We start from the raw sequence: 16,537 nt of genomic DNA on the forward strand, positions 1-16,537 counted from the left end.
CTTCTCCCTCTGACTCTTCGAGTCGAGTGTTGCTGTCGTGTGCCCAGAGCTGTGATATCAGCAGTGAGATCCAGCCACTCCTTTATGTTTGATCCTTTTACTCCTCTTTTCCTTTTTTTAGCCTCACTCATGCTTGGGATTCACAGCATTCCAACCACTTGGAAGCCAAAGGGAGTTGAAAGCCACACACCGAACACCACATCTCGCAGAACCAAAGGCTTCGAGTGGGTCTTAATCATTAGGTTGAACTTCAGACTATTCAGATGCATAAAAGATTACAAAATCCACGCTCCAGATAGCACTGCTTCATTAATGGCACAAGCAGCCACAATTAGGGAGCTGTTGTTTCCAACAATGAGCTCAGAAATACGGGTAAGCGGGCACAATGACTTTATTTATTGGGTGGTGTCTTTGAAATGTCATCTCTGATGCAACTTGGTGTCAAGGCAGCCAAAAAATCTGTTCCCATGTCCCGAAAACCCACACCAGAAAAATGAAGCTATTTTTATAGGGACATAAATGGCAAATATGTATCCAGAAACATTCAGTGAGTGGGTTATTTTTCTTTATTTTTTTTTATTTCCATGGCTAAATGAGGTGAATGTGAATAAAATGAGTCAACACACTGTTTGTTACAGTTGATGTCTCTGTGTGAACAGGATTTCCAGGTACTAGAAGGTACAATTTCAGGTTGACAGTGCTGTAATAACTAGAAATCCCTTTCTGGTTTAGTCTAAACCAGACTCTGTCCTATAACGCCTCCAACAGCCACTTTTCCTGTCAAGGGGAAAAATGAAATGTAGTGATATTTATTCTCCACAATGTACCATTTCCATAGTGCCCTCATGCAGGAAAAGCTCCTGAAAACTGGCAAAAAAATAAATCTGTTCATCCATATCTGTGCTGAATATTGTCATGGAATCATGGAATTGTTTGGGTTGGAAGGGACCTTAAAGATCATCTTGTTCCAGCAGGGAATCTTAAAAGGAATAAAAGGTTTCACTAAGTATTTTATACCAAAGGCAATATATCATCATGTGATACAAGAGGTATCATATGATGGATTTCCCTGTCCCCACCACACTAAATAGTTCTCCTTTGTCTTTGAATAGGGATTTCTACCCTTTATAAATACTCCTTTTCATGGAAGCAATTTTTCCTTTGTAATCAAAGCAATTTCAAGGTAGAAGTAAGAGAAAAACACACCTTTGTGTTGTGTTGTGGCTTAATAAAATCATGTTTCACATCCTTTAAGTTCATCTTCTTGCAGAAAAAAAAAAGAATATTAACATGAAAGAATATTCCACCCCAAAATGTAATGATTTCATTTCTTAAAAATCTACTGGCTAAAGAAATCAATGTGACATTTGGGTCTATAAATAATCAATTCCAAAAAATTTAGTCAAGCAGAAACAAAAAGCAATGGTAGGATATCAGTGCAGACACTCAATTGCTTAAATTTCTTAAATTTCTGAAGTGAAAGGTAATAAATTAAGAAACCTAATTAGATATTGATTTAAATAAACTCAGCCTCCTGGTGACTAAGCAATGGTTATTAAGGGTTCTGGTGTAAATTAAAAGAAATAAGGGAATAAAAAAAAAAAAAACCCAAATATTTTTGTAGCCCTGGTTCTAAGAAAGGCAAACTAAAATTAAAGTCTCGTTCCCCCAGAAGTTCCATGATTTGGAAACAGGTTCCTGCTGCTGCACTGAGACCCTCGTGGTGTTCAGGGGGAAATAACTGGCTGTTAACACGGAGTCAGGGATGGAAAACATCCAGGTTGAAGTTTAATCATCAGTGATGTGATTTTAGAGCATCAAAGCCACCAGATTTAACAGAGTTCCTTGAAACAGTGCAAACAAACTTAAAGAGCACTGAAACAACAAAGGGATATTCCAGGGGAATTAGAGTAAAGATGCTGTATTTCTGTTGTTTGGGAATTAGGAATATCCCTGGCAGAAAGGTCCCTGAGACAGCACCAGCTCCTGAAATTCCCACCCATCCCTGGGCAGATCCATTAATGGGACCAGGAACTTCTGGTCAGCTCAGGGAGACGGTCAAGGGGTGAAGTTGTTCCTTCCATGGAGCCACAAGATCCCATCTGGAGCACTCTGGGATGTGGCAGAGAGGCAGGGAACACCAAACCTTCCTTCTTGTGACCTCCTCCAATACAGTGATGAGCAACGGGCTCATTCCTTGGGAGAGACTCTGCCTTTCCAGAGTCAAAACATGCCAAGCAACTCAATAAAAACTAGGGGTGAAACCCTACTATTAAAATAAATAAATAAAAAGAAATAAAAAATAAATGAACATCTGAACAGATGAATTAAGAAATAGAAACATTAAATTAAAATAAATAGATAAATGAGTGGACAGATTGTTAAATAAAAATTAAAATGATATTAAAATACCTTTTTTAAATAAAATAACATAATAATATGGACCAAAAGCACTTTAAACCCCCTTTCTTTTACCCTCATCTCTCTCCTTTCTCAGCTCCCAGTGTCCAACACTCTCTTTGACAGTTCTGTCACATAGTTTGTGCTCTCTAATGTGTGGTTTGACTGTGCCCTGTATTTTTGATGCTTCCTTGATGGTAGGTTGCTTCAATATTCTAACAAGCCTACTGTAAATAAAGACTAAGCATTACACTTTGTTTGTCATGGAATCATTTCAGGGATGAATTCAGTTGTGAAGGGGGAAGTTACTGTAAATCACCATCACCAAACCAAGATGAATTGTACCAACAAATTGAAGTGACAGTTGCCAGACAGAGCTATTGTCTGTGCCAATCATTTCTTCCTGCAGAGTTTTTCTGGGATACAGCCCTGAAACAGTTGTTGTTTCTATTAGTGAGAGGTGTTTGGAACCTCCTTCTCGGTTAGGTTTATTTTTTTGTGCTACCTGAACACAAAAATATAGAGAGGAAAATGAGTTTAAGTTGGACAACACCTTTGCTGGGCAGCAGTTGGGTTTAAAAGTGCTTGAATTGCTCCTCTCAGCACTCTCTAATTTCTTTTTTTTTTATTGACTATCTTAAATCAATTTTAAATTTTCAATAGGTTGGAATATTTGCACCTATTTCAAGATTCTCCCCTTTTTTAAGTGCGTGAATGTCACCGAATTATGTGGGATGGCAAACATGGTGCAATCCTGTGAGTACTATAAAATCAGAGAACAGTTTGGGTTAGAAGGGACCTTTTAAAGGTCATCTACTCCAAACCCCCTGCAATGAGCAGGGATTATGTGCTGTCCTGTTAATCACAAACTCAGAGTAGCTACAAATTCCTTTGGATTGTCTCCCAGGAGTTGTTCTGCTGCTCTGCTCTGCAGAAGTGCTCTGGAGGTGCTCATGGCATGATTTTTCTGTGATTTAAAGTTCCCCACAGATCTCAGCCAACGTTTTTGGTCCTCATTGACACCGTTCTGTGAACTACAACTCATTAAATTAGCACAAGTTTGGTTGGGATTAATTGGGTTATGAGGAGCTTGACATTCTCCATCTGGAGCTGAGCCCTCAGTTGTCTCCTGCTGGGGATGAACCCTCCCCTTTCATGAAAAGGCACTTCAGTTACTAAACAGATAATTTCCAGATTTAGCTTTTCCCATAAGGGCTAAATGGTGCTCCTGGATTCCCACAAATTTCCCTGAAGGAAAAGGGGGGACAGGATGGCAGTGACGTGGTTCTGTGGAGGTGGCAGGGTGGTAGTGACATGGTTCTGTGGCCAAGCATCTGAGGAGCAATTCAACTCTGTTCTTTCCTTCTCTCTTCTTCCCCCACCGTGTCAAATAGAAATCCTCAAAAAAAAAAAAAAAAAAAACCAAAACAAAAAAAAATGACCTAAAACTCCCTACAAGCACCTGGGAACTACAGGAACCCTTTGTAGATGTGATCAATGAGTATCACATGAACATTGTGTTCAACTAAGAAAAATATAAAATATAGATAATTTCTCTTATGTATAATCTTTAAAAAACCCAGAAAATATAAAATACGGATGAATCCTTTCATGTATAATCACAAAAAGACCCCCAACAAACCACAAATGAAAAAAATAAAAAGAAGCCCACAAACCCAGTATTATTCTAAGGACTAGACTAAAACATTAGTAAAAGAGATTTATGGGAGTACAAGCATTGGGAGACTCATAAACCAGGTGTACCTTCAAAGTTTAATGAAGGCAGTGGCTTGGGAATGTCGCTCTGTGAATACTGAACCATGTTGTGGATAAGGAACATCCTTACCTGGGTCCTCCTCACAGCCAGGTCTGGGCACTCGGTGCGAGATTTTAACTCAGTGATGCCCCTGATCCTCAGAACACGTTGCTGAGGAGGTTTAACTCTCCCTCCCCTCCCAGAAACTCAAACCAGGCAGCCCAAAATGAATATTTCAGGGTATTATTTCAGCATGGATGTGATTGCAGCTTTCCTACATGATGTGTTAATATTTTTAACCTGATTACACCAACCTTTCACCTCAGCGGAACAACGGAATTTTCTCCTGGCGGATTTTTCCACAGTCAGACATTTTCGGGGCCCTCAGAAATATTGGGAATGTTTCTTCTGCACCACAGATTGGGATTTTATTTCTTGGTCCCCTCATCTAACCCAATAACTGCTGCTGAATCAGATCAGGCATTTTAGCAGGAGATTCAATCTTGTTTTAAAGACCCTCATTGACACTGCATGAACCACATCCATTATTAATCTGTTCCAATACCTAATTACCCTCATTAAGAACATAATTAAGAAATTGTCTAATTTCTGTTTGACCTTTTTCTGTCTTCGATTTCCTGCCATTTCTGTCAAAATTTTCTGGTGGTGTTTCTGATAATGTCTCTCCCAAATTCTCTCATAAATACCTCTGCTCATAATGAATGTATCTATAAAATACAAATTCTCTTCTTCCTAGATTAAAGTGGTCTGTGTAGACAACAAATCTCCCCCCAAAAAAACCCAAAACAAACAAAAAAACCCAACCTCCCCCAAAAAAACCTAAAGGACAGAAAGAACTAAGAAACATAAAATGCACCATTTTTAAAAGTGGGTGATTTATTAAAAAAGAAACCGAGTGGCTCATCTTTCATCACGGATATTTAGACAAAAGTCCAGCATTTAAGGTTCAATTCCAAGGTTTTAATGTCTAGAATTTATTTTTGCAGCCATCAGTGCTGTGTTCAAGGTACCCAATTGCCAGTTGATCCCTCCCAACACCCACATTTCCTCCAGGACGGGTAAATACGTGCCAAAAAAACCCAAAACCTTTGTGACACCACAGGGGTGACAGTCAGAGCACATTTTGTTGTATTATTTGTATCTCCCTGACTCCTACACAGAGTTTCCATGGGAAAACTGCAGAATGCCTACACGTGGTAATTTTTAGTGCAGCCTCTAAACCTATCATCTCCCAAAAAATGTCCTTTTATAGCCTTGTCAATCAGTGTATAATTAACTGGATTTACGTACGGAACAGATGGGAATTTTGGAAATGTTTCTTTTACTAAATGTATGTGAGGAGGAATAAAAAAAAAAAAAAAAAGAAGAAGAACCATGACTCGGGGATTTGATATATATGTATTCCTAATGTGATGTTGAATTTAATTAAGTTCTATAAATACGGGCAGTAAAATGTGAAGCAAAACATGCCAAGCATTATTAATTACAAATAATGACAACAAAGTTGTCTGGTTTTCAGAAGGGAAAGTCAATAAATACCGTATTTCAGGGTGAAAAGCAAATATCAGGGTTTTGCCAGTGACTTCAGATGACCTCTTTAAAGGGAATTTTCCCAAGATTTAGGGACATGAAGGCTCTGCCATTTGCAAACACGACTGGGAAAGGGCAAGAAGATCAGGATTCAGAAGAAAACAGCATTTCCAGGTAGTTCTTAAAGAAGAAAGTGGAGTTGCCTCATCTCCCTGTGTTGAGCATCATTTTCCTCATGGGAATGGGAATATTTCCCCTGGATTTAAAAAAGTAGCCCATAAATTTGCCCAGGTATATTGGGGGACAGGGTTACTTTTGCAAGGTGTACAAATTTCCAAAGGGAGAAACTAAAGGAGGAGGAAGGAAGACAGGAAAAGAGTTGGATATTCCAATATTCCATGATTCCCTACACAGGGAATGTCAAGGGTGCAACGCCCTAAGAACAATGGTTGATTTATGTAATCCCTTCATGACCTTAATTAAGTTCATCAGCACTTAATTAATATTTCTGAAAAGGATAATATATATAATTTCAGATTTATTTGCTTCATCCATATGTTAATCCACTAGAATATCACATTTAATTGCTATTTTCTTCCTTTCCATGAGCTGTTCTATAGGTGTGTTTTTCTCCCTGTTGGAGTCCTGGGTCAGACTGAGTTCTCCTGGTAAATTAAGGACATAAAAGAACAGAGAAATGTGACTTTTTTCTTTTCTCTCTGCACACTCCCTAGACACAAAAACCTGGCTTTTTGACAGCTCAGTTTAGAACTGGAAGAGCAAATAGAATGCAAAATTAGAAGGCAATAAAATGAATAAAAATTTCCAGATGAAAATCGTACTAATAGTCACTATTTTGGAAAAAGGCATACTTTCCATATCTGTAAAATTAAAATTACTTACAAACTCACCTGAAATTGCCAAAATAATGCAGATAATTAGAACAGGAGATCCTGCTAATGGGCTTTTTGCTCTGCCACTGCCCACTCTCAGATAAGGAGCCGGAATTCTGGCTCCCAAGCCATCCACAAATGGTCCTGTGCAGGGCTAAGGCTTGGACTCTTTGATCCTTGTGGGTCCCTTCCAACTCAGCATATTCTGGGATATTCTGTGAAATATATTTATGAGCTGGACTAAGAACTGTGCAGCTTCTCTTGCCCTGTGAAGAAATTCTACATCACAAAGCAACTTTAAAGCTGGAACTCAAATTCGAGATTTGCTTCCAAACCACAGCCAACTCCTGGGCATTATGTTTGGATTTTATTATTTCGGTTGAAATCCACCTCCAGGAGCACCAAGATCAGGCCCTCTAGTAGTCTGAATTATCATAATAATAAGTGGATGTATTATGATCAGTGCTGGAATTTGATTTATTACATTCAAGAAGGAAATGAAGGGCGAATAACACAGGTTTGTTTATCACGGGGGATTCAAATAAACACTGATAACATCCCTGATCATAATTCATTGAAGTGTCAGAACATACAGGCTGATGAACACTCAACTTTTCCTCCTTGGGGTATGAAATATAAATTAATTATACCTTGCAGGCAGCTTGCAGGGTCTGTGGAGATGAGGAGAATTAGATGCAAAAGACTTGGCTGATGGCTATTTCCAAGCTATGACAGGGGGATTATTTTTATTACCAATATAACCAAGTAGCCCAGAGTGAAAAGCCCCCAAATGATAATTAAGAAAAATTATCAGGAAAATTGGACCTCCTGGCTTATCTTGTTATCCTGGGCATATTTCTCATGTTATTCCTTCAGAAAGGCATCAAACCCCATCAGCCTAATTCTGAAAAATATTTAGGCTTGGACTTTTAACACCTTTAGGTAATTCTTAAAGACAGAGAGAAGGATAAACTTTCTTCCAACCAATACCTCGAAATAAATTGGATCAGATTTATGTAATATTACCATGAACTTATCTCAGGAGTTGAATACAATGTAAAGCGAAGGAGAGAGGAACTTTTTGAAGTGAATAATGTCACCAAAGCCTCTGTCTCACAGAACTTCAGGTATTGTCATGACAAGCAGAGTAGAAAGATAATACTCAATAAATAGATAGAGAGAAAAAGGACCTGTCAACTGGAAACACCAAAAATGCAACTTGTTAAAGCTGTTGAGTTTATTTTCAGAAATGACAGAAATTTTTGCTTTAAACCTGAACCCTTTATTTGTCATTTTAGACTATTTAACTTCTAGCTCAGTGAACCACAGGATCATGGAGAGGTTTGTGTTGGGAGGGAGCTTAAAGATCAAGTTGTTCCCCACCCTGCCACAGGCAGGGACACCTTCCACTAATCCCAGGTTGCTCCAACCTGGCCTTGGACACTCCCAGGGATCCAGGGGCAGCCACAGCTTCTCTGGGCAACCTGTGCCAGGACCTTCCCACCTTCCTAGCCAGGAATTCCTTCCCAATATCCCATCTAACCCTGCTGGCTTTCAGTTTAAAGCCACCACTCCCTGTCCTGTCACCCCAGGCCCTCGAGCCAAAGTTTAACGAGATGTTTCTTCTCACAGTGATGCACCTTCAGAATTAAAGTGTCAGGCCCCATTTCTGCATTGACTCAGCCACATGCTCAGGTTTCCTCCGCAGAAAAATGAGATCAGCAGGTTAATCCTGGTTGGAAAGCAAAGTCTGTGGATTCCATCAATGGAGACCTACATCAAATTAAATTATATGTATTTTTTCAGGAATAACTGAAGCTCAACAACATGAGCTTGAAATAACAACAGAGATTAAGCTTTGTAATATGTCAAATAATAATTTTCGTATGACACTAGCATTTGTTTTCATTAATAGATAGCACTAGGAAGCTTAAGACTTTGATTCAGGAAATTATTATATCTTAACCAAGAATTAGGGAAAAAATTAAACCCTGTGCATGAATTATTCTGTACATGTTTAATTTGTCTAAGTCAACAGGCTTTCCTATAATTCTTCACATTTTTTGTCTTTAGACAGACTAAGGCAAAGAAGGAAATCGAGCCAAAATGAGCAGAAATGTTACTTTGTGTGTAATAAAAAGTATGGGATTATGAGGGAAATGCACTTCTGAAACGTAATTAAAGTTTACCCCACTCACCACTGGAATTCAGGTGCCTATTTAAAATGGAATACTTATGCCTGGATTACAGGGAGCTGTTCCATCTCTAAGAACAAATGCTAATTATGGAGGCATTAACAAAACAGCTACAGAATTGTTATTGAGTTGCTTTGATGACTTTCCACTCCTGAACTTTGGAAAAGTAAGAGCAGAATGATGGAGATGTGAAGAACAAACATCCCCCAGACAAGCCCTGCAATGCTTTGCTGAGGTGTTGGAGGAGCCCAGGGGGAAAGATCCAGTTACAACATCCCACCTGTGGCATCTGCTTCTGCCCTGCGATGGTTCCACGTGGGTCCTGCTTGTCCTCAGACCTGTCACATCATCCCAGACCTTCCTCCTCCCACTGCAGTGATGCCCTGACAGCCTGTCAGTGTGGGATGCTCTCCCATCTCATCAGAGCAGCAGTGGGTACATGAGGCACCACTATCAAAGAGCACTGCGTGTTCCAGCTGAAACCAGCGCTGGAGATTGAAGTTTAACAATAATCCACTCTGGCACATCCCATATTCCACAGCCAGCTCTGTCTAGTCCAAACAATGAGACAGAAACACGCAATGATAATCTACTCTTGGAGTTTGGCAAAGTCAATTTGGGGCAGTCAGCAGAAAAGGTCAGTTCATTCTTCCCCTCCTCCGACTCGATAACCAGGCTGCGCTTCGAAAGACTCCTGATGATTAAAAGTTGTCTTCAAGTTGTAACCAACAGACACACAAGTCTCCTCTCTTTTTTTTTCCAGGAACAGAATGTGTGTGCAACTCTGGTGGGTGTCACACAGGGCTGCAGCTGAAGGCAAGATTCTTAAAAGCAGCATTTTGCTGCAATTATGTTATTTGTATCACAAAGGGATGCAGGTTTCCTTATCACCACTGAGCTTTGCTTATAAAAATTGCCTTTGCACTTATCAGGTAAAATGATACTGTTCTGAACTTCTTGTGAATGTGCACATGAAATCAGAGTTAAAAACTCACAAAATGGTAGAAGAGTGAAAAATAAATTATAAAGAGTGTTTTGATGTAAGCAACCTTAATTTTGACATGGCAATGGAATATTTACTCACCCAGACCCACACAGACTTTGTTTAACTCGGGTTGGAATGTTGGAGGATCAGCACTGAGCTCTATTTCAGCTTGGAGCACCTCCTAAATTAATGAAATTCCTTTTAATCTGTCAGCTTTGATTTCTGTTAATGGAGTCTGTAAACACGTTTAACTAAATGGTTGAGCACAGGAAACTAAATGTTCTCCAGATACTGGTCTCAAACAGAAGTTTGTAGCAGCAGATGTGTAAAGTTTGGTCCATTGTTGGCCTGGGCAACTCGAGACAAAGTTGAGATTCTCTGTCAGCGGGTACTGAATGAGGCCATCAGTCACAGTCCTGTAAAGAGAGTTTCCTGCTCTTCCATAAAAATTACAAGGGGAAGAAGAAGGTCAAAGTACTCCTGTCATACTTCTCCCCAGTGCAGAAGCAGAGTTCTCTGTTATACTCAGAATGTCTTGCACTGAGGAAACAGGTGATTTTTTGGCTCTGTCAACAGAGACACCTCACACACACATTCAGGGAGCTTCCAGGTCTTCCAGGCATTTAATCCTTTAAGACAACAATCACAGTTTGAAAGAATCCTTCACAATTCATTTTTGGGTCGTTTGCATGATGAAGTCCCACGAAGAGGTGCAGTAATTCAAGAGGGGGAGTGGGGAGGAGATGGGAGGCTGTGGGTTTAACAGGAAACCTTAAGGCTATCAAAATGCTCTTTGAAATCACCAGGGATGAAATCCATATTTCCCTACTGAGTTAAACACGACCTGACAATGCCAATGAACTTTGAGAGAAATGACAGACAAATTACAGCGTGCGTGTGCTAAGCCATGTTGAACCTTCATTTCAAAAAGGCATCCTGTCAGGAGCTGTAAATACTGTGGGCTAACACCCAAAGATTTGCTTCCTGCTTCCCATGGAATGCACTTTCTGCTCATAGACTGCTTATGGACTGTGCAGATTATTCAGTGGATTGTAAATTAAAGTCATTTTGACCAGGAAGAAAGTGAGGGATGCCAAGGTGTTTCTGGTCACAATCAGGAAAGGCTTCTTCTTTGAAGATCTCCACTGAAAGACTATCCCTTCCCACACTGTCCCAGACTATGTATTCCATATATTATATGTTTGAGGATTTGCTTTGTGGGGTTTTAGTTTTTTAGTGAGCTATTGCTTTTAGTGCTTGTTCTCCGAAAGCCATGTGAAAATGAAGGAAGCCTGCAATCAGCAGTTGTAGACTTATCCATGTATACATCAGATGGAATTTCTTCATGGAAAGGGTTGTTAAAAACTGGAATGGGCTGCCCAGGGAGGTGGTGGAGTCCCCATCCCTGGAGGTGTCCAAGGAAGGGCTGGCTGTGGCACTCAGTGCCCTGGGCTAGGGGTCAAGGTGGGGATGGGGCACAGCTTGGACTTGATGACCTTGAAGATCTTTTCCAACATTAAGGATTCTATGATTCCATATGAAAGACACTGGGATAGGACGCATGATTCCAACAGGATTTGGTTTATACTCTCTTCATCTGAAGCTGCCCCACCGAGGGCTGGGTTACACCACCCCCTTCCACACCTTCTGTTACCACACGGTCGTGAGCTCTCACTGCCAGGAGGAGAAATGAGGAGAGGCACTGAAAACTGAGCCCCAAAAAGCTTTTTAATCTCTGTATCATCCACTTTCCTGCTTATATCCCTCCTCTACTCCCTGTCCCATCGCTGTCCCCATTTGGCACCCTCATTTCAGCACCTCCTGCTGAAACACCCCCATCTCGAGCAGGAACACTTGGAATGCTGCAACTCCCAGCTCTGAGCCAGAGCCACTGAACTCACTTCAGCTAATGCTGCAAAATGAACATTAACAACACTTGCACTTTTATTGGTTTATTTATTCCTTCTTAAAACTGGCTACAAGCACAGCATCTGATCCTGCAATCATTTTTCATGTCTCATAATGTTTTATTCACGTGCTGAGCTCCTGTCAGACCAAATAAGACTATTGCAAAGAACAAATGCCTTTCTGGGTGAACAAAGAGCAGGGACTGGGCTCACAGTGCTCTGGGAAACATTTGGACTGCCTGGCTGACACAGCGACGCCAGGATTTGGAGAGGCCACATCAAAAATGGCTTTGCTCTTTTTGGAAAAGTTTCCCACATTAATTGTTTCTCCACGAAAGTGAGAAATCCTACTGGAAAAAAAATAACAATCTCCTAAAGTGAACAAGCGAAAGACGATGATTTTCTGCAAGAAAGGGATTTATTTTCAGACCAAATTTTTTTTCTTTTTTTTTTTTTTTTGTTTTGTTGTTGCTGCACTTTTGGTAGCGAGAAACCTTTATTTAGTCACCAACCCATTTATCAGGATGTTTCTAAAAAGCTCTGGTTTGGCTTTCCCCCTTGTCTTTCTGCTCCTTTCACCATATGCTGCTCTGACATGCCAATACATCACAGGGCAAGGTTGTCAGATCCTCCCTCTGGAGTTTTTACTAAATACTGCTGAAAACAACCGTACAGCTCTATTGATCTTGCAAAAAATAATTAAAGAAAAGGAAAAAAAAAAAAAGAGCTGCAACCAAGCCAAGCTTCCAGTGAACAAGCCCTGAAAGTATTTCTCTTTGATATTACATTAATCTGGGTTATTAACAGCACTAAGATCCACATGAGGTCAGTTCAAAGGTTGCCCTGACGGAGGAGAAGTAAAACATCTGCAGGAAACACGTTTCTGTAACATTGTGCTTGACATGGGAATAAATGGGTGCAATTCCACAGCCTGTGTTATGCAGGAGATCAGACAAGATGATCATAGTGGTGCCATCTGGCCTTAAAAATCTATGAATCTACATTTAAATTCCCACTTGACCCCAGGTAACCTCTCTCTGAGCCCATCTGCATGTTGAATATTCCCATTAAAACGCAGTCGACAGCAAGCCAAGCTTTACTAACCTCAATCAGCCTTATTTCATGTAGCCACTGACATCATATTTTGGCAATAAAACGCCAAGAAAACCTGATACAAACCCAAGCATTTCTACCTATAAGTGCAAACAACTGAAAAATAATTAATGAAGTGCCTGGAACCACCAGACCATTTCCTGGAGAACCCCCCTGAGGAGCTGCTGCCACCGAGTTCTGAAGAGCAACCTGGACAACCAAGTGGTTGATGTTTGTGTGCAACAAAGGAAGGAATTTGGTTGGGATGGGAGACGAAGAGTTGCACAGAGAGTGGTCCTTGGGACCACAGACAGCTCAGGGAGGGAATTCATGCAGGTTTTAAGTGAGATGGGTAAAGAGGAAGCCCCAAGGGTACAAATCTTGTGCTTCTAGTTGGAGGGATTTCTTGTTTTTCTCTAATAATTGTTCACCCAAGGCCTGGCTTAAAATGAGGGTTTCAAAAGCCAGCAGAATAGGGCATTTAGAGAGTGGCAGTGGCAGAGCAAGATGGAAACTCTTTGCCAAGGCCTGGCCCCTCCCTGCTCAAGGCTCCAGTGTCCTGTGACCACCAGTCCCTCTCAGACTTCCAGGAATATCTTCTGTGTTTTATTCTTAACAACCACGAGGTTTAGAGAACCTCTAAATTATGGGCATTCATTAAGGGGAAGATGATGTTAAATCAGTCAAATCAGTCTTGTACAAGTATTTTTTAAGTCACAGAATCAAAGGCCCGTCACACCCCAGCAGAACTTGGATGGTGGAGTAGTTTCCATGGGTCTCAAAGCAATTTGGAGAGCCCAGAATAGAACCACAGAATGGTTAAGGTTGGAAAAGCCCTCCAAGATCATCGAGTCCAACCATTCCAGCACTGCCAAGGCCACCACTGACCTCTTTCCCCAACTTCCACATCTACATGGCTTTAAATCCCTCCACGACTAAAATGTCCTGTCCCAGTGCCTGACAATCTTCATGGGGAAGAACTTTTTTCCTAATATCCTACTATTTTTCCTAATATTTCTATCCTGACATCCCCAGGCTCTGAGAGGGACTTGCCTGCAGCTCCACAGACACACCTGGCTGAGATCCTTCAGTCCCTCCCTGCACAATGTCCTCTCTCTTAACTTGGAAAGGTTTAATGAAATTTCCCTGCTAGAAATCTAGAACTACCCTGCAAAATTTTGGAAACAGATATTCCTGATGGTTCTACAGGAACAGCAGGAGCCTGATCCAATGTTTATTGAAGCAGTGTTGCTGTTTACATTTAGAAGCAACCAAGAGTAAAAGAAGAGAAGGAGAAATAGAGTATCAGCAGAAACTTTTTTTTCCTGAGGGTTGGGTTTGTTTGGGGGAGGTTGTTTTTTCCAGTTTATTTGGTTTGGGTTTTAATAAATATATATTTTGGATCTAAGGCTCTTCTCTCAGTTGGATTTTGGTTCCCATGAAAACAGTTTCCATAGGATCAAATGTGGGTTATTTCTAGGGAGTTACTTGGGGAAATATATTCATGAAGAGACTGCATCCTGCTGATGGAAAACAAACACAAATAAAGAGACAAGCCAGGAAAGAGATCTGAAGAGAAGGAAGTAATGAAAGGACCATTTTGGGCACCGTTATTATTACACTGTGTCCATCCCCTTCTCCCTCACTCTCAGCACTGTATGTTTTAATTATCCCCTGAAGAAACAGCTCTGGAGATTCACCCACAGGGAGCAAAGGCTCTGTCAGTGACAACCAAATTAATTTCCCTGCTGGAAGCAGGAATGTGACTTAAAACCCCCAAACAATGTATTTTTAGGAACTTAGACCATCTTTCTTTATAGAAACTATTGCCCTTTATACTCGACTGGTAGCACACCACCTGTTCAGAGAGACACCAGTAACTAGGAGTTAGTAGGTCTGACTGCAGCAGTGTCTCAGTTTTTTGTCAAATCAGTATAAATCATGTTAAAAGAATGCTTTGGAGTGGGCATAACCCAGCACTAAAAAGGAAAAAAAAATTCTGATTTACTGTTGCTTGTTCAAATCATTAACCCCACTGTGCAAGGGGATAACGAGGCAGGATTTGCAGCAGGAAGGTCCACTGAGGGCTGTCAGAGGCAGTGATGGAGCTACCACTTTCTGGCCAGTAAGCCCTTAAACAGCAGATTCCCAGGAGCTGGGAGAGGGTATCCAGAGGAATTATCCTGCAGTATTTGCCCAGTTCTTATATTGTGGCCCTGGACATCTGCTCCTGGCCACTGCCAGAGGCAAGATGTGGAGGGTAGATGATCCTGGGGCTGTTCCCTCTCTCTGCTGTCAGTGCTGTGACTGGGCACAAGAGTCCCACTGCAGCTTCAGCTCAGCTGGAGCAAAAAGCTTGGAAAACCTGGGAAAAACCTGTACCATCCTCCAATATTATATATAAATATATGTCCTGTACCATCCTCCAATATTACATATAAATATATGTTCAACTTGAAATGCCCTCTGCTGACTTCCCCTCCCACAGCTGCATCCAGAAGAGCAGCAGGGAGGAAGAGGAGCTGTCCCACAGCAAGGATGCTCTTCTGAAACAAGGCAAACAAGGCAAACTTTCGCTGGTGTTTTTTTTAAAAAACCACCTTGCAAAACACTTACTTTCTATAAAAAGGGCTTTAATTCCCATGCAGTTGTCAGCTCTCTTGGCAAGAGTCACCATCCCAAACTTTACAGAGTTATTACACAGCTTGCTGCTGTGCTATCCATCCCTTTCCTACGATCTCAAAAGGCCCAAAACTAGTAAATTAAATATTTACTGGCAAACAGCACTAGGAAGAGATGTGAAGTGTCCTTAGTGGAACCAGATACTTCCATCAGAGAGCAGCTGAAACCATCTTTCTTTTCAGAGCACCCCTACACTCACCTCTCTACAGCATGTTTTCCCATATATGATCATTTCCCACAAATATTAGTGAGAAAACATGGCAAGGGAAGCCTGACTGCCCTGGAATCTGGATGTGTTTCCTCCTTAGCTCTCTATATTTTTTAATTATGAAATATTTGTATCTTGTCCTGGATATATGTGACTAGTTAACACTCTTAAAAGCATTTTAGATGGCATCACATGGATTCCCCAACAGACCCTACATTTGCACCCCACATTTTTCAAAAGCTGGTTTTTGTGCGCGTTGCCTTCTGTTTATTCCACTTGAAATTGTTATTCTGAGAACAAAAAAAATAATATAATCCCTCCCAAAAATGAAGGGGGAAACTAATCCTTCATGCCCTCAGCTTTTTGTCGAGCTGTCCAGTGCAATTTGTGAAGGCAAAGAATAAAGTTTAGCTCTGCCTGCCACTTCTCAAACAGCTCTTCTGTTTAAAACAATATCAGAGACTTCGGGGCACTCGGCGAAATCACAATTTACGACAAAAGTTTCAGTTTGGTTGGCACAAACCTATTAACTGTGCTGAAAAGAGTGACAGTAATTGCAACTGGCTAAGGGTTGATAAGGAAACTCGGTCTCCTAATTTGAAAGAGAATTTACAGACTGGCAAAGCCGTGTCAGACAAGAGAAGCAAAGATAGCTGCACTCGGTGGGTTTTAATTCAAGTCAAAAAAGGAAAGAATGAATTCATAATATTTGTACTATAAAAAGAGACATTTTCCAAGTGATAACTTTATCACCCTGTGGATCTTATTCTATCAATGTCTAATCACAGCGAAATGACCTTTACCACGGACCAAAACTGTAAAATAACAGCTGAGCTGTAAAATAAACATAAATAGAGGTCATCAGATT

At 40.7% G+C, this 16,537-nt stretch overlaps 1 long non-coding RNA gene across 1 annotated transcript; it reads right to left on the reverse strand.

Annotated features, from left to right (window-relative positions):
• Window positions 1-5,032: 5,032 nt before the first annotated feature.
• LOC113949298 lies at window positions 5,033-10,681 on the reverse strand. Its single transcript, XR_003528403.1, has 2 exons — window positions 8,231-10,681; window positions 5,033-6,372 (listed from the first exon to the last, which is right to left on the reverse strand). It is a non-coding gene; the product is annotated as an uncharacterized LOC113949298 (long non-coding RNA).
• Between the last annotated feature and the right edge of the window lie 5,856 nt (window positions 10,682-16,537).

Source organism: Corapipo altera, unplaced genomic scaffold (genome assembly GCF_003945725.1).
Source record: "Corapipo altera isolate COAL_440 unplaced genomic scaffold, ASM394572v1 113, whole genome shotgun sequence".
Classification (NCBI taxonomy): domain Eukaryota; kingdom Metazoa; phylum Chordata; class Aves; order Passeriformes; family Pipridae; genus Corapipo; species Corapipo altera.